The following is a 26,883-nucleotide window of genomic DNA, read 5'->3' as shown; positions in this document are numbered from 1 at the left end:
GTTGTACATATGTACAAATTATTCACTAATTTTTAAAACCTCCTATGTAGGACAGGGTTCTTTCAAATTCTACAAATTTTTCAAATATAATTTTACAAATTATTGGTGCTCTCTGTGAGGTGAAGCAATACACAACAATTCATATGTATGCACACACAAGCATATCTACATATGTATGTTCATTTTCACATGGACACAAACTTACTGAAGAGAGTTATTTATGCTGTTCATACCTTTTGTATCTTCATAGTTTCTTGATCTGTCTAAATCCGTTAAAAATTGCAACAATGGGAATGTATTAACAGAAAAATATTTTCAATTAAAAGGAAAGAAAAAGAAAAGAGTGTTTGAGGATGATTTTTTAATATATTTGGAGATGTCCAAATAATATTTATTAGAGAAAGACCACTTTAATTCTGATGTTTAAATGGTTTTACCTGGAGTTGGAGAGATAGCTCAGTAGTTAAAAGCACTCCCAGCATCCATCCATCTTTGTGACCCAGCTTCAGTTCCTTGAAATCTGATGCCCTTTTGAGTTTTCCAAGAACATGGGCACACATAAACAAAAAATAAATCTTTAAAACAATAAACAATAAAAAATCCAATCATACCAATGGATCAAGACTAATTAATTAAGAATAGTAGCCATGTCATCATATGAAGTATCATATGTGGTTGACATAATCCAAGAAACATAATTGATAAAAACTAACTCTCAGCAAACTACTAATAATAAAAAGCAACTTCTTATGTACAACAATGCCAAGCAACCAGAGCTTCCAGGGACTAAGCCACTACCTAAAGACTATACATGGACTGACCCTGGACTCTGACCTCATAGGTAGCAATGAATATTCTAGTAAGAGCACCAGTGGAAGGGGAAGGCCTGGGTCCTGCTAAGACTGAACCCCCAGTGAACTAGATTGTTGGGGGGAGGGCAGCAATGGGGGTAGGATGGGGAGGGGAACACCCATAAAGAAGGGGAGGGGAGGGATTAGGGGATGTTCGCCCAGAAACCGGGAAAGGGAATAACACTTGAAATGTATATAAGAAATACTAAACTTAATAAAAAAAAAAAGCAACTTCTTCAACCAGATGAAAATTTAACAAAAACTTACTTATACTTGTAAGAAACTGGGTGCTTCCGCATAGATGATTAAAAAAGCAAGGTAAGAAGATTAAATCAAGGTAAGGATTATTCTCCCCTCAACAGTTATTTTTCACATCATACCAATTATACTACTTTAATACAAAAGAAAAACAAAAGACACATGGTTTGAAAAAAGTCAAGTTGTTTTTGTTCTCAAGTGATGTTATAGTTATACAGAAAATCTAAAAAAAAATTCAAAGATAAGAATATCTGGAAGTACTAAGTGAATATCATATATTCATAATGAACACTTGGAATTTGAAATTCAAAACAACTCCATTTCCAATACAATCAAAAAATAAATACTTAAGTATTGATCTAATATAAAACATGTTCAAGATACATATGTGGAACTATAGGTTCAATTTTGGTAAATGGATTGAAATTTCTAAATAAATAAGAAGGTCCTTTTGCACATACAGAATAACTCAAAAGAATTAAGACTTCTTCCAAAATTTATGTACAGATTCAATGTGATCTCTATTAAAATCCCCCAAAATCATATTGTATATGGAAGTAAATATACTTTAAAATTAGATGAAGTAACATAATAGCTGTAATAGTTCATAAAATACTGAAAAAAGACTAACATAACTCAAACTTGGACACTTCCGGTTTTTAGTGGGAGACCCAATCTCGTTCTCCCTGCCTCCAGCTCACTGCTCCCAAACCCTGTGGGAGAGAGAACTCACCGCCGAGACAGGTGGGCACTCCTGAGACTGCAGAGCAGAAGAGACCACCAACACTGCCCACCCCTGCACACATCCCTGGCCCAGAGGAAACTGTATACGGCCTCTGGGTTCCCTTGGATAAGGGCACAGGAGCAGGAAATCCGCTGCTTCTGAGACACTGCCGGAACCTGAAGGGACCGACCAGATAAACACTCCTCTGTACCCAAATCCCGTGGGAGCGAGAGCTAAACCTTCAAAGAGGCAGACACGCCTGGGAAACCAGAAGAGTCTGCACTCTGCCCACATCTCTGACTCCAGAGGGGAACACCAAATGCCATCTGGAACCCTGTTGCACAGAAGCCCCCGGAAAGGGCGGCACAGATATTCCTGGTTGCTGCCGCTACAGAGAGCTCATAAGCAACACCCCACGAGCAAACTTGAGCCTCAGGACCACAGGTAAGACAAACTTTCCTGCTCTAAGAGACCTGCCTGGTGAACTCAAGACACAGGCCCACAGGAATAGCTGAAGACCTGTAGATAGGAAAAACTACACGCCCAAAAGCAGAACACTCTGTCCCCATAACTGGCTGAAAGAAAACAGGAAAACAGGTCTACAGCACTCCTGACACACAGGCTTATAGGACAGTCTAGCCACTGTCAGAAATAGCAGAACAAAGTAACACTAGAGATAATCTGATGGCGAGAGGCAAGCGCAGGAACCCAAGCAACAGAAACCAAGACTACATGGCATCACTGGAGCCCAATTCTCCCACCAAAGCAAACACAGAATATCCAAACACACCAGAAAAGCAAGATCTAGTTTCAAAATCATATTTGATCATGATGCTGGAGGACTTCAAGAAAGACATGAAGAACTCCCTTAGAGAAACACAGGAAAACATAAGTAAGCAAGTAGAAGCCTACAGAGAGGAATCACAAAAATCCCTGAAAGAATTCCAGGAAAACACAATCAAACAATTGAAGGAATTAAAAATGGAAATAGAAGCAATCAAGAAAGAATACATGGAAACAACCCTGGATATAGAAAACCAAAGGAAGAGACAAGGACCGTAGATACAAGCATCACCAACAGAATACAAGAGATAGAAGAGAGAATCTCAGGAGCAGAAGATTCCATAGAAATCATTGACACAACTGTCAAACATAATGTAAAGCAGAAAAAGCTACTGGTCCAAAACATACAGGAAATCCAGGACTAAATGAGAAGATCAAACCTAAGGATAATAGGTATAGAAGAGAGTGAAGACTCCCAGCTCAAAGGACCAGTAAATATCTTCAATGAAATCATAAAAGAAAACTTGCCTAACCTAAAAAAAAAGAGATACCCATAGGCATACAAGAAGCCTACAGAACTCCAAATAGATTGGACCAGAAAAGAAACACCTCCCGACAAATAATAGTCAAAACACCAAATGCACAAAATAAAGAAAGAATATTAAAAGCAGTAAGGGAAAAAGGTCAAGTAACATATAAAGGCAGACCTATCAGAGTCACACCAGACTTTTCGCCAGAGACTATGAAAGCCAGAAGATACTGGACAGATGTCATACAGACCCTAAGAGAACACAAATGCCAGCCCAGGTTACTGTATCTTGCAAAACTCTCAATTAACATAGATGGAGAAACCAAGATATTTCATGACAAAACCAAATTCACACAATATCTTTCTACAAATCCAGCACTACAAAGGATAATAAATGGTAAAGCCCAGCATAAGGAGGCAAGCTACACCCTAGAAAAAGCAAGAAACTAATCGTCTTGGCAACAAAACAAAGAGTAGAAAAGCACACAAACATAACCTCACATCCAAATATGAATAAAACAGGAAGCAATAATCACTATTCCTTAATATCTCTCAATATCAATGGCCTCAACTCCCCAATAAAAAGACATAGATTAACAAACTGGATACGCAACGAGGACCCTGCATTCTGCTGCCTACAGGAAACACACCTCAGAGACAAAGACAGACACTACCTCAGAGTGAAAGGCTGGAAAACAACTTTCCAAGCAAATGGTCGGAAGAAGCAAGCTGAAGTAGCCATTCGAATATCAAATAAAATCAATTTTCAACTAAAAGTCATCAAAAAAGATAAGGAAGGACACTTCATATTCATCAAAGGAAAAATCCACCAAGATGAACTCTCAATCCTAAATATCTATGCCCCAAATACAAGGGCACCTACATACGTAAAAGAAACCTTATTAAAGCTCAAAACACACATTACACCTCACAGAATAATAGTAGGTCATTTCAACACCCCACTCTCATCAATGGACAGATCATGGAAACAGAAATTAAACAGAGACATAGACACACTAAGAGAAGTCATGAACCAAATGGACTTACAGACATTTATAGAACATTCTATCGTAAAAAAAAAGGATATACCTTCTTCTCAGCTCCTCATGGTACTTTCTCCAAAATTGACCATATAATTGGTCAAAAAATGGGCCTCAACAGGTACAGAAAGATAGAAGTAATCACCTGCATGCTTTCAGACCACCACCACCTAAAGCTGGTCTTCAATAACAATAAGGGAAGAACGCCCACATATACATGGAAGTTGAATAATGCTCTACTCAACGATAACCTGGTCAAGGAAGAAATAAAGAAAGAAATTAAAGACTTCTTAGAATCTAATGAAAATGAAGGTACAACATACCCAAACTTATGGGACACAATGAAAGCTGTGCTGAGAGGAAAACTCATACCTCTGAGTGCCTGCAGAAAGAAACAGGAGAGAGCATATGTCACCAGCTTGACAGCACACCTAAACTCTCTAGAACAAAAAGAAGCAAATACACCCAGGAGGAGTAGAAGACAGGAAATAATCAAACTCAGGGCTGAAATCAGCCAGGTAGAAGCAAAAAGGACCATAGAAAGAATCAACAGAACCAAAAGTTGGTTCTTTGAGAAAATCAACAAGATAGATAAACCCTTAGCCAGACTAATGAGAGGACACAGAGAGTGTTTCCAAATTAACAAAATCAGAAATGAAAAGGGAGACATAACTACAGATTCAGAGGAAATTCAAAAAATCATCAGATCTTACTATAAAAGCCTATATTCAACAAAACTTGAAAATCTGCAGGAAATGGACAATTTCCTAGACAGATACCAGGCACCGAAATTAAATCAGGAACAGATAAACCAGTTAAACAACCCCATAACTCCTAAGGAAATAGAAGCAGTCATTAAAGGTCTCCCAAACAAAAAGAGCCCAGGTCCAGACGGGTTTAGTGCAGAATTCTATCAGACCTTCATAGAAGACCTCATACCAATATTATCCAAACTATTCCACAAAATTGAAAAAGATGGAGCACTACCGAATTTCTTCTATGAAGCCACAATTACTCTTATACCTAAACCACACAAAGACCCAACAAAGAAAGAGAACTTCAGACCAATTTCCCTTATGAATATCGACGCAAAAATACTCAATAAAATTCTGGCAAACCGAATCCAAGAGCACATCAAAACAATCATCCACCATGATCAAGTAGGCTTCATCCCAGGCATGCAGGGATGGTTTAATATACGGAAAACCATCAACGTGATCCATTATATAAACAAACTGAAAGAACAAAACCACATGATCATTTCATTAGATGCTGAGAAAGCATTTGACAAAATTCAACACCCCTTCATGATAAAAGTCCTGGAAAGAATAGGAATTCAAGGCCCATACCTAAACATACTAAAAGCCATATACAGCAAACCAGTTGCTAACATTCAACTAAATGGAGAGAAACTTGTAGAAATCCCAGTAAAATCAGGGACTAAACAAGGCTGCCCACTCTCACCCTACCTATTCATTATAGTTCTTGAAGTTCTAGCCAGAGCAATCAGACAACAAAAGGAAATCAAGGGGATACAGATTGGTAAAGAAGAAGTCAAAATATCACTATTTGCATATGATATGATAGTATACTTAAGCGATCCCAAAAATTCCACCAGAGAACTACTAAAGCTGATAAAAAAACTTCAGCAAAGTGGCTGGGTATAAAATTAACTCAAATAAATCAGTAGCCTTCCTCTACACAAAAGGAAACAAGCTGAGAAAGAAATTAGGGAAACGACACCCTTCATAATAGACCCAAACAATATAAAGTACCTCGGTGTGACTTTAACCAAGCAAGTAAAAGACCTGTACAATAAGAACTTCAAGACTCTGAAGAAAGAAATTGAAGAAGACCTCAGAAGATGGAAAGATCTCCCATGCTCATGGATTGGCAGGATTAATATAATAAAAATGGCCATTTTACCAAAAGCGATCTACAGATTCAATGCAATCCCCATCAAAATACCAATCCAATTCTTCAAAGAGTTAGAGAGAACAATTTGCAAATTCATCTGGAATAACAAAAAACCCAGGATAGCTAAAAGTATCCTCAACAATAAAAGGACTTCAGGGGGAATCACTAGCCCTGAACTCAAGCAGTATTACAGAGCAATCGTGATAAAAATTGCACGGTATTGGTACAGACAGACAGATAGACCAATGGAACAGAATTGAAGACCCAGAAATGAACCCACACACCTATGGGCACCTGATTTTTGAGAAAGGAGCCAAAACCATGCAATGGAAAAAAGATAGCATTTTCAGCAAGTGATGCTGGTTCAACTGGAGGTCAACATGTAGAAGAATGCAAATAGATCCATGCTTATCACCCTGTACAAAGCTTAAGTCCAAGTGGATCAAGGACCTCCACATCAAACCATATACACTTAAACTAATAGAAGAAAAACTAGGGCAGCATCTCGAACACGTGGGCACTGGAAAAAATTTCTTGAACAAAACACCAATGGCTTATGCTCTAAGATCAAGAATCGACAAATGGGATCTCATAAAACTGCAAAGCTTCTGTAAGGCAAAGGACACTGTGGTTAGGACAAAATGGCAACCAACAGATTGGGAAAAGATCTTTACCAATCCTACAACAGATAGAGGGCTTATATCCAAAATATACAAAGAACTCAAGACGTTAAACCACAGGGAGTCAAATAACCCTGTTAAAAAATGGGGTTTAGAACTAAATAAAGAATTCACAGCTGAGGAATGCCGAATGGCTGAGAAACACCTAAAGAAATGTTCAACATCTTTAGTCATAAGGGAAATGCAAATCAAAACAACCCTGAGATTTCACCTCACACACAGTGAGAATGGCTAAGATCAAAAACTCAGGTGACAACAAATGCTGGCGAGGATGTGGAGAAAGAGGAACACTCCTCCATTGTTGGTGGGATTGCAGACTGGTAAAACCATTCTGGAAATCAGTCTGGAGATTCCTCAGAAAATTGGACATTGAACTACCTGAGGATCTAGCCATACCTCTCTTGGGTATATACCCACAAGGTTCCCCAACACATAAAAAAGACACGTGCTCCACTATGTTCATAGCAGCCTTATTTATAATAGCCAGAAGCTGGAAAGAACCCAGATGCCCTTCAACAGAGGAATGGATACAGAAAATGTGGTACATCTACAAAATGGAATATTACTCAGCTATCAAAAACAATGCCTTTATGAAATTCATAGGCAAATGGTTGGAACTGGAAAATATCATCCTGAGTGAGGTAACCCAATCACAGAAAAACACCCATGGTATGCACTCATTGATAAGTGGATATTAGCCCAAATACTTGAATTGCCCTAGATGCACAGAACACATGAAACTGAAGACCGATGATCAAAATGCGAATGCTTCACTCCTTCTTTAAAAGGGGAACAAGAATAGGGAGGCAAAGATTAAAACAGAGGCAGAAGGAACACCCATTCAGAGCCTGCCCCACATGTGGCCCATACATATACAGCCACCCAGTTAGACAAGATGGATGAAGCAAAGAAGTGCAGACCGACAGGAGCCGGATGTAGATCGCTCCTGAGAGACACAGCCAGAATACAGCAAACACAGAGGCGAATGCCAGCAGCAAACCACTGAACTGAGAATAGGTCCCCCGTTGAAGGAATCAGAGAAAGAACTGGAAGAGCTTGAAGGGGCTCGAGACCCCTTATGAACAACAATGCCAAGCAACCAGAGCTTCCAGGGACTAAGCCACTACCTAAAGACTATACATGGACTGACCCTGGACTCTGACCTCATAGGTAGCAATGAATATCCTAGTAAGAGCACCAGTGGAAGGGGAAGCCCTGGGTCCTGCTAAGACTGAACCCCCAGTGAAAGTGATTGTTGGTTGGAGGAAGGCAATGGCGGGCGGGTGGGGAGGGGAACACCTGTAAAGAAGGGGAGGGGGAGGGGAGGGGGATGTTTGCCCGGAAACCGGGAAAGGGAATAACATTCGAAATGTAAATAAGAAATACTCAAGTTAATAAAAAAAAGATATCTCAAACTTATTATAAAAGCTACAAAATGGTGTGGGATTAGCAAACAAAATAGGGGAATGACTAGAGAGTGTAGAAAAAGACCCTTCAAATAAATGCGCTGATACAATACTTTCTTTAAAAATTTGTATATCTTCAAGAAATTGTGGTACAACAACATAATTGGACATCTCTACAAAAATAGAAGAGCCTGAGTGCTGATTTTGCTCCATTCGCAAATGGAATCGTGTAAGTTTAAAAATAAATGAGAATAACGAGAAAATAAAGTTGAATTCGGGTTTGGAAGTGTCATTCTTGATTTATTATCAAAAGCACAGTTCTTAAAAGAAAATAATGTTAAATTGGCCTTCATTAAAATGACAATGGCTCTTAAAATATTGATAACAGAATGAAAACATAAACCATGGTAGAAAGTATTTGAAAACACATATATCTGATAAATACCATATTTGTAAAATGAACTCTCAAAACTTCAACAATAAAAGCCTAATAAAAACAAATGGCTCTGAGGGCTGAACACATCCTTCACCAAAGAGAGATACAAATAAAAAAAAACATATCAAAGCTCACCCCATGTCATTATAATATTATAAATTAAGACAGCAATGGAATACCCCTATACAATTATTGCAAGAGTAAAAATCCAAAATGCTGACAACAAATACTGGAGGAGATAAGGATGAGAAAAAACTCACAATCTCTGATAGTGAACATGCAAAGTTCTGTAAAATTAGGACAATTTTCTGATATACCTTCCAATGCTAAATGATATAATAGTAACAAATAAGGTGGCAATTTTCACATTAGACTTTTTCCCAAATGACTTTAAAAACATGATCACAGAAGGCTGCAGCAGTTTTATTCATATTCAAAAAGACACAGAAGCAGCCAGCATGATTTCCAATCATTGCTAAATTTAATAAATAATATAAATTAGTAGAATGTGGTGATTGTGTACAACAAAGCAGTAGTGTTCTAACATAAAAAAAATGAGTTACCAGGAACAACAATGAAAGTGAAATGATCATATTAACCTAAATCCTTTCATGTACAGAATCGAGATTTAAAAATAAAGGCCTTGGCATACTCAGGTAAGATGAAAAACTGGAAGCTACCTTATCTTTATATGACTCAATAAAGAGTTTCCAAAGGAACAGAGCCAAATGGACAGAATTAGAAGTGAATAAAGAAATACCAACTCCACACATAATCAGGAGTTCCAAGAAAAGACTATTTGAATAATATGAATATAATATGTTTGCTGGGTTGTTTTCCCAATCCCTCCATTGGAAGACTTGCCTGATTACAGAGATGGCTGGTTCAGGCTCCTTATCTCCCATTGCTAAATATCTTAGCTAGGGTCATCCTCAGAGTCCTGTGTCTTTCCATTGCTCTACATTTCTACTTTGTCACAGAGATGACCCTACCCCACACATTCCACTTGTCTCCTCTCAGTCTCTCTCTCTCTCTCTCTCTCTCTCTCTCTCTCTCTCTCTCTCTCTCTCTCTCTCTCTCTCTCTCTCTCTCTCTCCATCCTCCCCTACCTCATTCCTTCATTCCTCTTGTCACCATACCTACCCGATCCATCCCTTTACTAGTTTCTGAGATTGTAACATGGGTATCCGGTACTTTAAGACTAATGTCCACTTATCAGTGAGTGCACACCTTATTTGTCTTTCTGGGTCTGGGTTACCTCACACAGGATGATATTTTCTAGTTCTATCCATTTGTCTGCAAATTTTATGATGTCATTGTTTTTCATTCCCGAGTAATACTTCATTGTGTAAATTACCTTATTTTCTTTATCAATTCTTTAGTTGAAGGACATCTGGGTGGTATCCAGTTTCTAGGTATTACAACTAAGAGCATAATTGAGCAGTTGCTCTTATGATAGGGTAGAGTTTCTTTTGAGTATGTACCCAGGAATGGTATTGCTGGATCTTGAGGTAGATCTATTCCCAATTTTCTGAGAAACTGAAAAATTGATTTCCAAAGTGGTTGTTCAAGTTTGCCCTCCTACTAGCAATGGAGGAGTGTTCCCCTTGCCCTATGTCCTTGTCAGCACGTGCTGCTGTCGTTTGAGTTTGATCTTAGTCATTCTGACAGGTGTATGGTGGAGTCACAGAGTAGTTTTATCTGCATTTCCCTGATGACTAAGGACTTTGAACATTTTCAAGTGCTTCTCAGCCGTTTGAGATTTCTGTTAAGAGTTCTCTGTTTAGCTCCATGCAACATTTTAGAAAAATTCTGTTATTTGGGTTGTTTAGGTCTATTTTCTTGAGTTCTTTAATATTTTGAATGTCAGACCTGTCAGATATGTAGTTGGTAAAAATCTTTTCTCATTATGTAGGCTGACAGTTTATCCCTCTGATAGTGTCCTTTTCCTTACAGAAACTTTTCAGTTTCCCAAGGGCTCATTTATTAATTGTTGATATAAGTGCCTAAGCTGTTGGTGTGAACCTTATACCCACAATGTGTCCCCCTATAAGATATGCAGGGCTAAAAGATGGAGCAGAATTTGAGGGAAGGGCTAACCAATGACTGGCTCAGCTTGAGACCCATGCCATAAGAAGGAGCACACCCTTGACACTACTATTAATGATAATCTGCTATATTTGCAAACAGAAGCCTAATATAACTGTCATGAGAGAGAATTCATCCAACAAGTGAAGGAAACTGATGCAAAGACCCATAGCCAAATGGTAAGTGGGGTTTGGGGGCAGAACAGTGAATCTTGTGGAAGAAAGGGAAGGATTGCAAGAGGCAGAAGGGTCAAGGACACCACAAGAAAATGTACAGAATCAACTAAACTGAGCCCATGAGGGCTCACAGAGACTGAACCTCCAACCAGAGAACATGCATGCATGGGACAGACCTAGGCCTTCTACACATATGTAATAGTTGTGTAGCTGGGTTCATATGGAACTCCTAAAGCAGTAGTAGGGAATGTCTCTGACCACATTACCCACGTTTGATGCCTTCTCCTAATTGGGCTGCCTAGTCTAGCTTCAATACAAGATTTGTCAGTCTTACAATTTGATATGCCAAGGCAGATATCCATGAGACATTCATAAGGGGATCCATAGGAGGCTTCCCCTTTTCTGAAAAGAAGGGAAGGTGGGGTAGACTGGGGAGAGGTGGAGTGAGAGGGAGGGGCTGGAAGGAGAGGATGGAGAGGAAGCTGTAATCAATCAGGATGTAAATATATAACTTAATAAAATAGTACTTTAGTACTGTGATATATTTAAATAATCTTCCTAATTAATCTTGAATATAATGTAAATAAATGACACAAAAAACCAAGGTAATTTTGGTTTTGTTAATTGATAAAGAAAATGCATGGATGTGTGATGTACGACCTGATTTTTAATGTATACAATGCAGAATATATAAATGATTGTATTTAAAATGTATAACCCCATTTTCCTCTGATTTTCTGCATTTTCCTAAATTAAAATTTATTTTACTTTTAACGAGATATAACTTTCACGTAGATATTAATGGAAAAACATAAAATATGTCAAACCATTTATGCATTATGTAAAGGTGAGATGAAGACAAACATTTATTCTTTATGATGAAAATACACAAAGTAGTTTTTCTAAAGAAAAAATCATATATAAACTATGCATGTATATATACTTGTGCATTTGTAGTATAGATATACAAATATACATTAATATATTATTTTCTCTAGCCATGAAATATATATATAGATATATTTATATATATATATCTCAGGATGACTCACCACCCTCAAATTTTGCACACATGAATACAGTATGTATTGTCTCTGTCTCTGTCTCTGTCTCTCTCTGTCTCTCTGTCTCTGTCTCTGTCTCTGTCTCTGTCTCTCTCTCTCTCTCTCTCTCTCTGCCCATACTTAAACCTAAAATGTGTTTTATTCCTTATCTTTACTTAATGAAGGAGCTAACTTTGTTTCATAAAAATATTTTCTTCTAGCTTTTGAAGTAGACCATTAGTGTTCTTTAAAGTTATTCTACTGTTAAATTTATAAACAGTACATCAGAAATTTCTCTTCCTTTCTAAGTCTAACTTAGGATCTATATTTCGACCTTCATATAACTACTTATCCTATGTTCTTCAGTCTCTGATTACTACTTTTATATTCTCTACTTCTACATAGTAACATTTTTAGATAGCACATATAATTGACTTCAAGTGACACCTGCTTTCTGTGTTCTCCCTATTTTGGTTAACATATTGACAACCTCTTCCATCCACATTGTCGGAATAAACAAGCATCAAGGGAAAAAGTTTAAAAGGTCGTTTAAAAATTAAAAATGTTCTCCTCTTCCCTTCTCTGTCCCTTTTCCACCCAGGACCCTGATATGAGACCCCTAACACACACACAATAGAGGACTGGTGGGTCTGGACTCAGTCAGAGAAGATGCACCTAACCCTCAAGAGACTGGAGGTCCCAGGCAGTGGAGAAGTCTGGTGGGGTTGGGGATCAGGACATCCTCTTGGAGAAGGGTGGAGGAGGTATGGGATGTGGAACAGTCAGAGGATGGACTGGGAGGAGATTAAAGTCTGGACTGTAAAAAAAATATTAAATAAAATTAAAAAAACCCTAAAAATCAAATATGTCATAATCCCTACTACTTGTTTTATATATATATATATGTATATATATACACATATATATGTATATATGTATATATATGTATATATACAAATATATATATTTGTATTATGAAAATACAAATGAATATATGTATGTGTATTTACTACATCTTCCAAGGACATCTGCACATCCATATTCATTGCAGTATTATTGCCTACATACAAGTAAAGAAAACAACATAACTGCCAATCAACTGATGAGTAAAGACAACATGGAATATACATCCAGTAAAATATTATACAGCTATAATCATAACATTGTTAATATTTTAATTCTTGGTTAAATCACCTATACCTATACTCAAGGGAGTGGGTATAATCCACTATTTACCCATTATCGAGATACCAGTCACACTAATTTTCTGCATCTGACTAAAGAGGCATACAGATTTCAACTGAAAAGCTAATTATGAGACCAAAAATAATCAATATTTTAAAGGATAGAACCTATGGAAGTTTTACTATTTTAATATGCAGAATTCTGTTGTCATTGTTTAGAAATAATTTTATGAAAGCACAATTGTGTATGACTATGTAATTCTCAAAGTCATTTCTATAACTTAGTCGCAGAACATATTCACTGCCCAATACTAATATTCATGTCTATTTATTATCAATCATTTTTACCCATCACTACTACCCCAGCAAAACCTCAGACTGAATTCAATTTCTATATTTTGGTTGTTTTGGACATTTCACATAAATGGAAGGCGAAAATAGGTTGTCTCTTATCTTTTTTTTTCTTTAATTTTCTGAGACAGGGTTTTCATACATAGCCCCGACTGGTCTGGAATTCACTATATAGATCATGCTGGCATCAAGCTCACCTCCCTTTGTCTTGTAAATGTTGAGATTTAAGGTGTGTATCCTGCTGCCCAGCTCGAAGCTCTTTCATTCAAACAGTGCGCTCATGTTTTGATTAGTTTGTTTTCATCTATGTTAACAAAGTATAAGAGTTTTTTTTTTTTTTAACATTCTGGATGAATGTTATCTGTTATTGATTGCAAATACTTTATCCCTTTATGGTTTTTATCACTTTAAACTATATTTTCTTATTGTGCAATGACTGCACACTTGACCATTGTGTGTACACATCTGTACAGTTGCATGCATGTAGACATGTATTTAAAGCCAAAGGACAACTCAGATACTTTTCCTCTTCCGTCAGCTATGCTTTGCTTTAGAGACTCAATTTCTCCCTGGCCTAGAGCTCTTTAAATAGGCTAGAATGGCAGCAAATGGAGGCTACTATCTGCCTGTGCCTATTCCCCCAGCTGAGGTATTATAAATACATGCTAACGCTTTTTAAAATGGGTTCTTGGGACTGGACTCATGTCCTTGTGCTTGCAAAGGAGGCACTTAGACTGAGCTATCTCTCCAACTCAGGGCCCAGTTTTAAGAAACAATATGAAAAAAATATATCCCTATACCCAGATTTCACAGTGATACACTAGTGAACAGCAGTACTATAATACAGCCTGTACTTTGAAACATTGTCCTTATATAACCACAGCTGTTTTCTTCATGTTTCTTGTTCTTGGCAGCTTTTAAGTAATAATCTCAAATTTTGTTGAATATTTCTTGTCTTGATTGGTACTACATATGTTCACAGAAAAGCAGAAAGAGGATGAGCATATAAAACAAAATTTCACATTAACATTATTTCCAAGATGTCTAGAGCAAAAGAGTTGCCATTAAGATACTATTTCAGTCAACTTTTTTTAATCTCTGAAATTTATACCAAAAATATTAAATGTAGTTTCTTTTTTTTATTTGTTTGCCATTCACAGGTCAGACACCATTTGGTTTCCATTGTGTTCTACTTAAGTATCATAGACAAAATGAAATAGCTGTTGAATTTCCCTAGAGGACTTACATGACAAAGGAAATAGCTTTGGAGCCAGGAGACTTAAACTTATGATAGACCCTCCAAAGTGTTTGAGAGTGGTAATTTAAGATATTCATTGAAAATAGACATATACAAGGTAAAGTGAACATGTAAGGGCAACCATCTTACTCAAAGACCTCCCAAAGTTGCAAATTGATGGTGCTCAAAGCTATTTTTAAAATTGCTAACTTTCCATTAGTCAAATAAGTTTTATGTACAAACTTGGACATTACATGTTTTAAAATATATAAATTAATGGTAAAATTGGTTGTGTTACAAAACCACAAAATGCATGAAGATGTAGCCAATCACCACCTGAAATTCATTATACTTGCTCTTCTTCTAAGCTCTAAAATATAATTTATTAATAAAAATCTAAGTCTTTTGATTTTATTATTTCTATAGTCTGTAATTTTTAGGCTATGTGAAGTCATGCTTAGAAAAAGTAGCCTCCAAAACTATGAAAAACAGATGCTCATACTTCACTCACACATAATAATGGCATATATTTGAATTTAATACTTTAAGATTTGGCAAAAAACATGGGAAAATTACAAACCTCTATAAGTTTAATTAAGGACACTGAATGCTATGCTCATAGGGTTCATGCTTTCTCTTTATATCACACACACACACACACACACATGATGCACGCGCGAGCGCACACACACACAATCACATGCACACATATTCCATTCTTCTATATGTGGACTATTTCACAAGATGAGTTGTTAAAATAGTAAATTTCCATGGAAGAAAAGTTATTTTTCTTCAGTGGTATATTCACAGCTAAGTTGTCCTCTCTTCAGTAAGTAACTGCACAGCCTTGCTCATGCATGTACCCTAATTAAACTTAGTAGTTCATATAAATGAAAGTAAAAAAGAGACTTTTTGATTAAGAGGAAAGTTCAAGGAGGGGGAAATATGTAAGGGAGGGAAATGGGAGTGAATGTCTTGAATACACATCTGGAATTGTCAAAGATTAAATAAATATATGCTATTAAAAATTCATATAAATTGTTTTTCACATGTAGGTCAACCATTATCCACCCTCATACTATAAGAGGGTTTTCCTTTGAAATGACCTTTCCCCACTTTAATTCCTTGCAGACACGCCATTTTACTCTGTCCTCTTAATGCTATACTCTAAAAACAATGTTGTTGCCTTGCATCATAGATGTACCAGAATTGCTTGACCAATGCCACTCATAAATACGGACACAAATTTGGTGTTCCTTTTCATCATCCCAGTAGTTTAACGTGTATGAAAATTCATGATATTCATCTAAGGCACTATCATTGTTCTATTAGTTTTCCAACTTAGCAATGTCTCCTCAAAGGTCAGTCTCCAAAAGAACAGAAAGATTTTCTTGTACTATTTTAGATTTATAACTCCATGCAATCAAAGGATTATATGCTTTTTAGCAGGGTGACAGGGTGAAGTACACAATGCATTCTCTGCATTGGATTTGGAAAAGCAATAAGTTGAAAACTGCATGTCTTCCAAGTTTCCCCATGGGTAAGCTTTTTACTTTGTTAATAGAAATTATGTCTGTTGCAGTCAGCATTCTAATGGCATTACAAGTATTGACCCATTTTTGCAACAGTCCATGACTGGGAGTCCCACTGCTTGGGCACTTGTGACAAGATAATATAACATGGCAGAACTTAGTTGAGAAGAAAAATCCCGACCCCCTGACAGGAAATGAAATAGAAAAAGAAAAGACAACCTGTTCTTTAGTAATCAAAAGATCTACTGCATCTATTATATCTATTCCTACCACTTTTTAACTCTTTTATTTAAGTTGTTCAAAATACTATCTAGGTGTAACCCTCTGATATTTGCACAACAACAACCTCAAAGATAAAGATCAGCATCTGTCTTCCCTCCTCCTCCTCCTCCTCCTCCCCCTCCTCCTTCTCCTCCTCCTCCTCTTCTCTCCTCTTCTCCTTTCCCCTCCATGAATCACATGACAATTTTTAAACAACTTTTTCTCATACTTTAATTCATGTTTATTAAGAGTACAATGCATAGGAGGTAAGTAGGAAATGGATAGGTAGACAGACAGGCAGACAGAGACACAGATGAACCCTAAATGAATGGCATGGAGATTAGAGAAAGGTAGAACTTGTTAACAATTTAAGATGACTGATTTACATGAAAATGCCTGTGTAAACATGTTTTAACGTAGATAAGTCAATTACCTAACTTCATGGCAATCATTTTCAGGGTCTAGAAATACTTGAGAAGTTGAGCCATGGATGCAATTTGTTGCTAAAAGCCTTTCCTACCATGCACCTCCCTAGGCTTATCACTAACACTGAAAAATATCCTCAAATTATTATATCCGAGATACTTTCTGGTCAGGGTTCTGCAAGTTAACAAAGAAGGCCATATCAAAAAAATTAGGAATACTAAAATGTTTTTAATTGCTATTGTATAAAAGCTATTCAGAGCAACCCTAGTCTCATTTTTCCAAGACCATAAAGACATAAAAAACTAAAACATATAAATTTCATGATATATGAGATTGATAGAGAAAGTCAAAGAAGAACATCTAAATGAAGTCAGGAATAATAAATTATGCTGTTAAAAAGCAAACTGGAATTTTTTGAAACTTAGTGGCAATGCTCACATTAGATAATTCTTGAACTATGACATATGGGGAAATGAATTCAACCGTTATCCTTCAAAGTGCTGAAACAGAATCATAATCTGAAAGTTACCTCAACAATAATGGAAACTCTATGCTTTGGAAAATTAATGAATTTGGTCAATATTAGTTAAAATGAAGGAAGAATTCAAAATAGTACTAGGAATTGTATTCTAAATATTATGATTTCTAATGAAAATTGGATCAAATTTAGAGAGAGAGAGAAGGAAAGAGAGAGGGAAATTATAAGGTATAAAACCTTAGAACTTGAACAGCATTGGCTCCTGGAAAAGCCTCCCTGGAAGAGGCTATATAATGAGGCATAATAGAAGATCTCCAGCATTCAGAGCATTTGCTAAGAATCCTCCTGAGGTCCCACAGCTGCCACTGAGAGCCCAGGGGACTCAGGGACCCATCACACCTAAAAGTCCCCACCTATCAAATGCCACTCCCTTTCAGCCTTGTCCTTTCTGCTGAGACAGACTGCTAGGTAGCCTGTTCCCCAGGAGGCACCATATCCTGAGGCATACCAGAAGAACCACTGCACACAAAGCATTTGATATAGCCTGAGGCATCCCAGGAAATCTGACACCACAGCCAGAAGCATCCCAGGAAATCCACTGTACCCAGGACACTGCAGCTTAAAGGCATCCCAGGAGTTCCTCTGTACACAGGGCAACTGGGCGTCTGACACCATATTCTAAGAACCACCTGGGGGCTCTGTGGCATGCAGGGCAACTGACCCAAAAGACTGAAAGCCTCCCTGGAATTCAGCTGCAAACATGAAAGCAGAAACCACAGTCCATAGACATCCCCATGGAGACCAGCTTCATGTAGGACAACAGTTTGACTGCCCCTCTGAAGACCCATCAGTCTGATTCCCTCTCAGGAAATCTACTGAAGCCAGGGCAACAAATCAGCAGCCTCTCTGCCTCTCTGAAGACCCTCCAGTTGGAAGGCCCCACAGGAGGTGTGCTACAGTCAGGACTTCAGGAGATCTATAGCAACTCCGGGGAAAAGAGGCAGACTCCAGAGTTATTCAGACCGGCAAAAAACAGGGACAACCAGATGTCAAGAGACAAGCTCAAGACCATAAGCAACAGAAGCCAATATGTGTGGGCATCATCAGAACCCAGTTCTCCTACCACAGCAAGTCCTGAATACACCAACACACCTGAAAATCAGAAAGCTGACCTAAAATCCTATCTCATGGAGATAATAGAGTCCTTTAAGGGGGATATAAATAACTCAATAAAAGAAATACAGGAAAACATGGGTAAACAGGTTAACACCCTGAAAGAGGAAACAGATAAATCCCTTAAAGAAATACAGGAAAACACAAACAGGTGAAGGAATTGCATAAAGTGGTCCAAGATCTAAAAGTGAAAATAGAAACAATAAAGAAAACACAAATGGAGATAGACCAGGAAATGGAAAACCTAGGAAAGAGGTCAGGAAATATAGATGTAAGTATCACTAACAGAATACAAGAGATAGAAAAGAGAATCTCAGGTATAGAAAATATGGTAGAAGAGATGGACACAATGGTCAAAGAAAATTCAAATCATAAAGATCTCCTAACTCAAAACATCCAGGAAATTCAGGACACAATGAAAAGACCAAATCTAAGAATAATTGGAATAGAGAAGACTGAAGATTCCCAGTTCAAAGGACCTGAACACATCTTCAACAAAATCATAGAAGAAAATTTTCCCAACCTAAAAAAGAGTTGCCAATAAACATACAAGAAGCCTATAGAACACCAAGTAAATGTGACCAGAAATGCATTCTCTTGTCATATAATAATCAAAACACTAAATGCACAGAACAAAGAAAGACTATTAAAAGCTTCAAGGGAAAAGGGTCAAGTAACATACAAAGGTAAACCTATCATAATTACACCAGACATCTCAACAGAAACTGTGAAAACCAGAAGAACCTGGTGAAAAGTCATGCAAACTCTAAGAGAACACAAATGCCAGCCCAGGCTACTCTACCCAGCAAAATTCTCAATCAACTTAGATGGAGAAACCAAAATACTACAGTACAAAACCAAATTCAAACAGTATCTATCTACCAATCGAGCACTACAGAGGATCCTAGAAGGAAATCTCCAACACAAGGAAGGTACCTATACCAAATAAAAGACAAGATGTTAAGTGTCTCAGAACAAAGTCAAAAGGAGAGAACCATGAGTACATAAAGCCAGCTACAAAAACAGCTATAGCAGGAACCAATAGTCATCTGTTTTTAATTTTGTCAATATTAATGGACTCAACTCACCTATAAAGAGATACAAGCTAACTGACTGGATATGCAAACATGATCCAACATTTTGATGCATGCAAGAAACACACCTCAATAACAAAGACAGAAAATATCTCAGAGTAAGACAATAAAAAAAAAGATCTTCCAAGCAAATGTTCCCAAGAAACAAGCTGGAGTTGCATCCTAATATCCAATAAAATAGACTTTCAACCCAAAGTTACCAAGCTAGATGAGATACGACACTTCACATTCATCAAAAGGAAAATCCACCAAGAATAAGTCTCACTTCTTAACATCTATGCCCCAAATGCAAAGGAAACCACATTCAAAAAAGAAACTTTACAAGAGCTCAAAACACACATTGAAACCCACAAAATAATAGTAGGAGACTTCAACACCCCACTATCACCAATGGACAGGCCATTGAAACAGAAACTAAACAGAGACACAGGGAAACTAATAGACATTATGAACCAAATGAATTTAACAGATATCTACAGAAAAGTTCACCCTAAAACAAAATAATATACCTTCTTCTCAGCACTTCATGGTACCTTCTCCAAAATCGATCACATAATTGGTAAAAAAAAAAAAACAAAAACAAAAACAAAAAAAAACAGCCCTCAAATGATACAAGAAGATTGAGATAATCCCATGCACACTATCAGGCCACAATGGCCTAAGGCTGGATTCAATAACAGCAAAACCAATCAGAAACCCACATACACATGGAAACTGAACAACTCTCTACTCAATGATAATTTGGTCAGGGAAAATATAAAAAAAGAAGTTAATGACTTCCAGAAATTTAATGAAAATGCTGACACATCATGCCCAAGTTTATGGGACACAATGAAAGAAGTGCTAAGAGGAAAATCCGTAGTACTAAGTGCCCTGATTAAAAAAAAAAAAAAAAAAAAACTGGAGAGATCCAACACTTACAGCTTAACAGAACACTGGAGAGCTCTTGAACAAAAAGAAGCAATCTCACCCAAGATGAGTAGAAGGCAGGAAATAGTCAAACTCAGGGCTGAAAGCAACCAAATAGAAACAAAGAGAACAATAAAAAGAATCAAAAAAACCAGGAGTTGATTCTTTGAAGAATCAACAAGATAGATAAACCCCTAGCCAAACTAACTAAAGGGCCCAGAGGCAGTATCCAATTTAACAAAATCAGAAATGAAGAAAGAGAAATAACAAGAGAAACAGAGGGAATTCAAAAAAAATTATCAGATCCTACAAAAGCCCATACTCAACAAAATTGGAAAATCTAGATGAAATAGATGGTTTTCTAGACAGATACCACATAACAAAGTTAAATTAAGAGCAGTTAAAATATCTAAACAGGCCCATATCCCATAAAGAAATAGAGGTCATTAAAACACTCCCAACCAAAAAAAGCCCAGAGCCAAAGGATTTAGTTTAGAATTCTACCAGACCTTCAAAGAAGACCTGATAACAATATTACTCAAACTATTCCATAAAATAGAAACGGAGGGAACATTATCTAATTGATTCTATGAAGCCACAATTACTCTGATAGCTAAACCACACAATGACCCAACCAAAAAGAGAACTTCAGACCAATCTTCCTTATGAACATCGATGCAAAAATACTCAATAAAATCATTGCAAACCGAATCCAAAAACACATCAAAACCATCATTTACCATGATCAAGTAGGCTTCATCCAAGGGATGCAGGGATGGTATAACATATGGAAATCCATCAATGTAATCCACTATATGAATAAAGTCAAATGAAAAAGTCAAATGATATCTCCTTAGATGGAGAAAAAGCATTTGACCAAATACAACACCCCTTCATGTTAAAAGTATTGGAGAGATCAAGAATTCAAGGCCTATATCTAAACATAAAAAATAAATTTACTTCACACCAACAGCCAATATCAAATTAAATGGAGAGATACTTGAAGCAATCCCACTAAAATAGAGAACACAACGGCATGCCCACTCCCACCCTTTCTATTCAATATAGTACTCCAAGAGCTATCTAGAACAATAAGACAACAAAAAGATCAAGGGGATAAAAATTGACAAAGGAGAAATAAAGGTAGCACTATTTGCAAATGATATGACAGTGTACATAAGCAACCTTAAAACTTCTGGCAGAGAACTTCTTTAGCTTATAAAGAACTACAGTAAAGTAGCTAGATATAAAAATAATTCAAATAAATCAGTAGGTTTCCTTTATATAAATGATAAAGAAGCTGAGAAAGAAATTAGGGAAACAACTTCCTTCACAATAGCCACAAATAATATAAAATATCTTTGGATAACTCTAACAAAACAAGTGAAAGATCTGTATGACAAGAACATCGAGTCTCTCCAGAAAGAAATAGAAGAAGATCTCAAAATGAAGAGATCTCCCATTCTCATAAATTGGCAGGATTAATATAGTAAAAATGGCCATCTTACCAAAAGCAATCTATAGATTCAGTGCAATCCCCGTAAGAACTCTAACTCAATTCTTCATAAAGTTAGAAAGAGCAATTTGCAAATTCATTTGAAATAACAAAAACCCAAGATAGTGAAAACAATTCTTAATAATAAAAGAACATCCACAGGAATAGCCATCCCTGACCTCAAGCTCTACTACAGAGCTATGGTGATAAAAACTGCATGATATTGATGCAGAGACAGACCGCTTGATCAATGGATTAGAATTGAAGACCCAGAAATAAAACTACACACTTAGGCATACTAAATCTTTATTTAAGATTAGCCAAACATATAGAATGGAAAAAACAAAATATCTTCAATAAATAGTGCTTGTCTAACTGGTTATCTCTATGTAGAATTATGAAAATAGACCCATATTTGTCACCCTGCACAAAGCTCAAGCCCAAGTGGATCAAGAACCTCAAGAACCAGATACACTTAAATTAATAGAAGAAAAAGTGAAGAAGAGCCTCAAACACATTGGCACTATAGAAAATTTCCTAAACAAAACACTAATGGCTTATGCTCTAAGATCAAGAATGGACAAATGGGATCTCATGAAAGTGTAAAGCTTCAGTAAAGTAAAGAATATAGTCAATATGACAAATTGGTAACCTACAAACTGGGAAAAATATCTTCACTAACCCCACATCTGATAGAGAGCTAATATCCAAAATATATAAAGAACTCAAGAAGCTAACCACCAAAAAACCCAAAGAACCCAATCAAAAACTGGGCTATAGAACTAAACTGAGAATTCACAAGAGAGGAATCTCGAATGGCTGAGAAGCACATAAAGAAATGTTCAAAGTCCTTACAGATCAGAAAAATACAAATCAAAATGACCCTGAAATTCCATCTTATCCCAAACAGACTAAGATCAAACCCTCAGGTAATGATGCAGGTTGGCGAGGATGTGGAGAAAGAAGTACACTCCTTCATTGCTGGTGGGATTGCAAACTGGTACAACCACTCTGGAAATAAATTTGGAAGTTCCTCAGAAAATTAGAAATAGATCTACCCGAAGACCCAGCAATACCACTCTTGGGAATATACACAAATGATGCCTCACCATGCCACAAGGGTATGTGTTCCACTCGGTTCATAGAGGCCTTGTTTGTGGTAACCAGAAACTGGCAACAACCCAGAAGTCCCATGACAGAAGAAGGGATACAGAACATGTGGTTCATTTACACAGTGGAATACTACTCAGCTATTAAGAGCACGATCATCTTGAGTTTTGCAGGCAATGGATGGAACTAGAATATATCATCCTGAGTGAGGTTACTCAGACTTAAAAGGACATGTATGGTATGTTTTCACTAATAAGTGGATATTAGCCAAAAATAAAAAGGACAGAATACACATGATAGCACAGAACTCAAAAACTGAGGACGCCTTAGTCCCACCTGGAAGGGAGAAGAAATAAACCACAATTTGGGAGGGCAGGAGGGACCTGTGAGGCAAAGGGAATGGTGGTGGGGAGAAGGTAACATGATCTGGTTTTGGGTGGGGGAAAATGATTGAAGCCCTGAGGGTCAGCAGAAAGAATAGAAACAGGCAACCTCAGAAGGAAAGAGGTTGGGTGGATCCTCCAGAATGTACCAGAGACCTGGTAGGTGAGAGACTCTCAGGACTCAAAGGTGGGGGAGCCTATATGAAATGCCCTACAGTGGGGAGAGGGAACTTATTGAACCCACCTCCAGCAGAAAGACAAGGCATCAAGTGAGGGTTGGGGTTGCTATCCCATAGTCAAAAACTCTGACCCATAAGTCTTCCTGTCTGAATGAAATGCAGGGATGAAAATTGAGAAGAGCCTGAGGAAAAGAAGGTCCGGAGACAGGCCCAAAGTGGGATCCAGCTTAAGACCTGACACCATTACTGAGGCTATGGGGCACTCACAAAATGGGACCTCTCATGACTGCTCTCCAAAAGACCCAACAAGCAGCTGAGTCAGATGCAGATATGTGCACCCAACCAATGGACAGAAGCTGCTGAACCCAGTGGTCGAATTAAGGAAAAGCTGGAGGAAGCTGAAGAGTAAGGCAACCCTCTAAGAGGACCAGCAGTCTCAATTAACCTGGACCCCTGAAATCTCTCAGACACTGGGTCGGTAACCAGCAGTATATACCCACTGATATGAGGCCCCAAACACATATACAGCAGAGGACTACTGAGTCTTGGTTCAGTCAGAGAAGATTAATGTAACCCTCTAGAGACTGGAGGCTCTAGGGAATTTAGGGATCTGATGGGTGGGTGGGATGTTGGCATCCTAGCAGAAACAAGAGGGGAGGCAGGAGATATGGGATATGGAACAGTTGGAGGGTGAACTGGGAGGGGAATAAAGTCTGGAATGTAAAAATTAATTAATTAATTAATTAAATTTTTAAAGAAAGAAAAGCATTGGCTCAAATTTGCATTTCTGGATAAGAAAATGGAGCATCCTTATAGGAGTTAATTGACCAATAATAGGTTAGAGATTGAGTGACCATAACCGAGACCTTGAAATCTACATCCAGTGATCTTCCTTTTAGTGGTTTTATTTCAGCTTACCTTGAATTCTATAGAATAATGTCATAACTGCTCTCTTTAAAGTACTATTCTGAAGAAGGCAGAGTTTGACATTGGCTTAACTGTCCAATCCCTGACTACCTTCCTCTATGCAGTCAGCATTCTCATTCAGTTCTCAAACTCAACACGTTTGCACTCCAAGAATTCCAGGCCTTTGGGGCAATACTTTATAGACACAGACTTCTCACTCCCTTCCAAAAGGTGCTACAGGTTATTTATTTAGTTTTTTAGAAAGAAAAATCTCAAATAAAATCCCAAGCCTTAAAAAGCCTTGCAAAGGAAGGCAATGACATTTGTTTATTGTGAAATCACAAAGAGCTTCACTTACAAAATTTCCATTCCCATGCTATGGATATCTCTTATTACCTTTTATTTTTTGTAAGTCAAAAACCAAAATTCAAGTTGGCATTTCTCCTAGACCCTAATATAAGCTCTGAGTACAAGCCCCAGATGGGCTCGCCAATGAACACTCGCAACAAGGTTATTTCAGGCAACTTAATGACCCAATGGCTCAGCAGTCAGATCGATTGCTCAGCACCTGACCTTTAACTAGAGAAACATCTATATTCCTGACGAATCAGACCTCTACAGTCTTTCCACACACAAAGTAAAAGAAGATAAAAAGACTCTGGAGCATGAGCCAGTGCCAGAAAAGAAAAAAAACTATAATTTAATACAATATATTACTTATTTCCCCCACAAATGCATCAATACACCTAGAGACTCAGTTTCAAAGAAAACTGCCATACAACTAAAATTACACACGGAAATCTAAGAGATAAACCTCTTGTTTTATTAAACACACATTGCTGAGTGTTACAGAATATGGATTCACCACACTCTACTTCAGCAAGTGTTTGTTTGCATAATGATTTTTCTGAATACTTATTTTCTTCACACCAAAAATATGGAAGAAATATGGTTCCTGTTATCAAAGTATACTGTTAAGTATTATTTTTTCTGACAGAAGTGAGTATACCCCTTCTTGGTCACTGAACAGTGTTTTATAATAAGTCATACCATGCAAGTATTGACCGTAAAGTACATTGTTGAAAACTGACATAAAGAAGTTGTCTTTTGGGGAAGTAGGGTGAAAAGTGGCTACTGATTTCCAGAAGCAGCTGGGCAGGCACCATAGCCAGGAAAGCCACCATTGAGGCGGTGAAGCACAAGGTCCAGGTTCTCCAGCAGCAGGCTGGTGATGCTGAAGTGAGGACCGAGCACCTTCAGAGGGAAGTGGAGGGAGAAGGGCGGGCCTGGGAGCAGGCTGAAGCTGAGGTGGCCTCCTTGAACTGCAGAGTCCAGCTGGTTGAAGAGGAGCTGGACTGTGCCCTGGAGCGCCTTGCCACTGCTTTGCAGAAGCTGAAGGAAGCAGAAAAGGCTGCTGATGAGAGAAAGAGAGAGGTGTGAAGGTGATAGAAAACCGGGCTCTAAAAGATGAAGAAAAGATGGAACTCCAGGAAATCCAGCTGAAGGAGGCAAAGCACATTGCAGAAGAGGCAGACAGGAACTATGGCTCTTAAGTTGGTGATTATTGAAGGAGATTTGGAACGCAGGGAGGAACGCGCCTAGCTGGCAGAGTCCTGTTGCCTAGAGATGGATGAGCAGATCAGACTGATGGACCAGAACCTGAAGTGTCAGTGCTGCTGAAGAAAAGTACTCTCAAAAGGAAGACAAGTATGAAGAGAAATAAAGATTCTTACTGATAAACTCAAGGAAACGGAGACCTGTGCTGAGTGCTGAAAGATGGGTAGCCAAACTGGAAAAGACCATTGATGACTTGGAAGAAAAGCTGAAGTGCATCAAAGAGGAGCATCTCTGTACACAAAGAATGCTGGACCAGACTCTGCTGGACCTGAATGAGATGTAGACCTCTGCATCCCTGCATTGCCCGGCGGCCGATCCTCCCCCTGACCTTGAGGCCAGCCTCCCTGAAGCTGACCGTGAAACTGAGTGCTGATCTGTTTAACTGAAGGCTGTTTTCCCTTATGCCACCTGCTCTACTCCTCTTGTCTTTGTCAAAGAACTGTGTCAGCCTCTTCCTGGAGTTCCAGCTGGAAGGGTTGATCACCTTTGGGAACAATATTGAAGAGAATGTGAGCACAACGCAAAGTGTCTTCAATGCAGTAATGATATGCACATTGTGATTACTTTTTGTCTTAGCAACAATTTTTTAATATTCTAAGCACTTCTGCAGCTTGGCG

The 26,883-nt window shown here is 37.8% G+C and overlaps 1 protein-coding gene and 1 pseudogene across 2 annotated transcripts in view; one reads left to right on the top strand and one right to left on the bottom strand.

Annotated features, from left to right (window-relative positions):
• The window catches only part of Tpm3-ps1 (tropomyosin 3, pseudogene 1), an 86,733-nt pseudogene extending 60,184 nt beyond the window's left edge, over window positions 1-26,549 (top strand).
• The window catches only part of Ldoc1 (LDOC1, regulator of NFKB signaling), a 272,724-nt gene that overhangs the window by 156,477 nt on the left and 89,364 nt on the right, over window positions 1-26,883 (bottom strand). The gene's annotated exons all lie outside the window — the stretch shown is intronic.

The sequence above is a fragment of the Rattus norvegicus genome, chromosome X, assembly GCF_021556685.1.
Source record: "Rattus norvegicus strain SHRSP/BbbUtx chromosome X, alternate assembly SHRSP_T2T, whole genome shotgun sequence".
In the NCBI taxonomy this organism is placed as follows: domain Eukaryota; kingdom Metazoa; phylum Chordata; class Mammalia; order Rodentia; family Muridae; genus Rattus; species Rattus norvegicus.
This window is presented reverse-complemented; position numbering and strand designations above follow the sequence as displayed.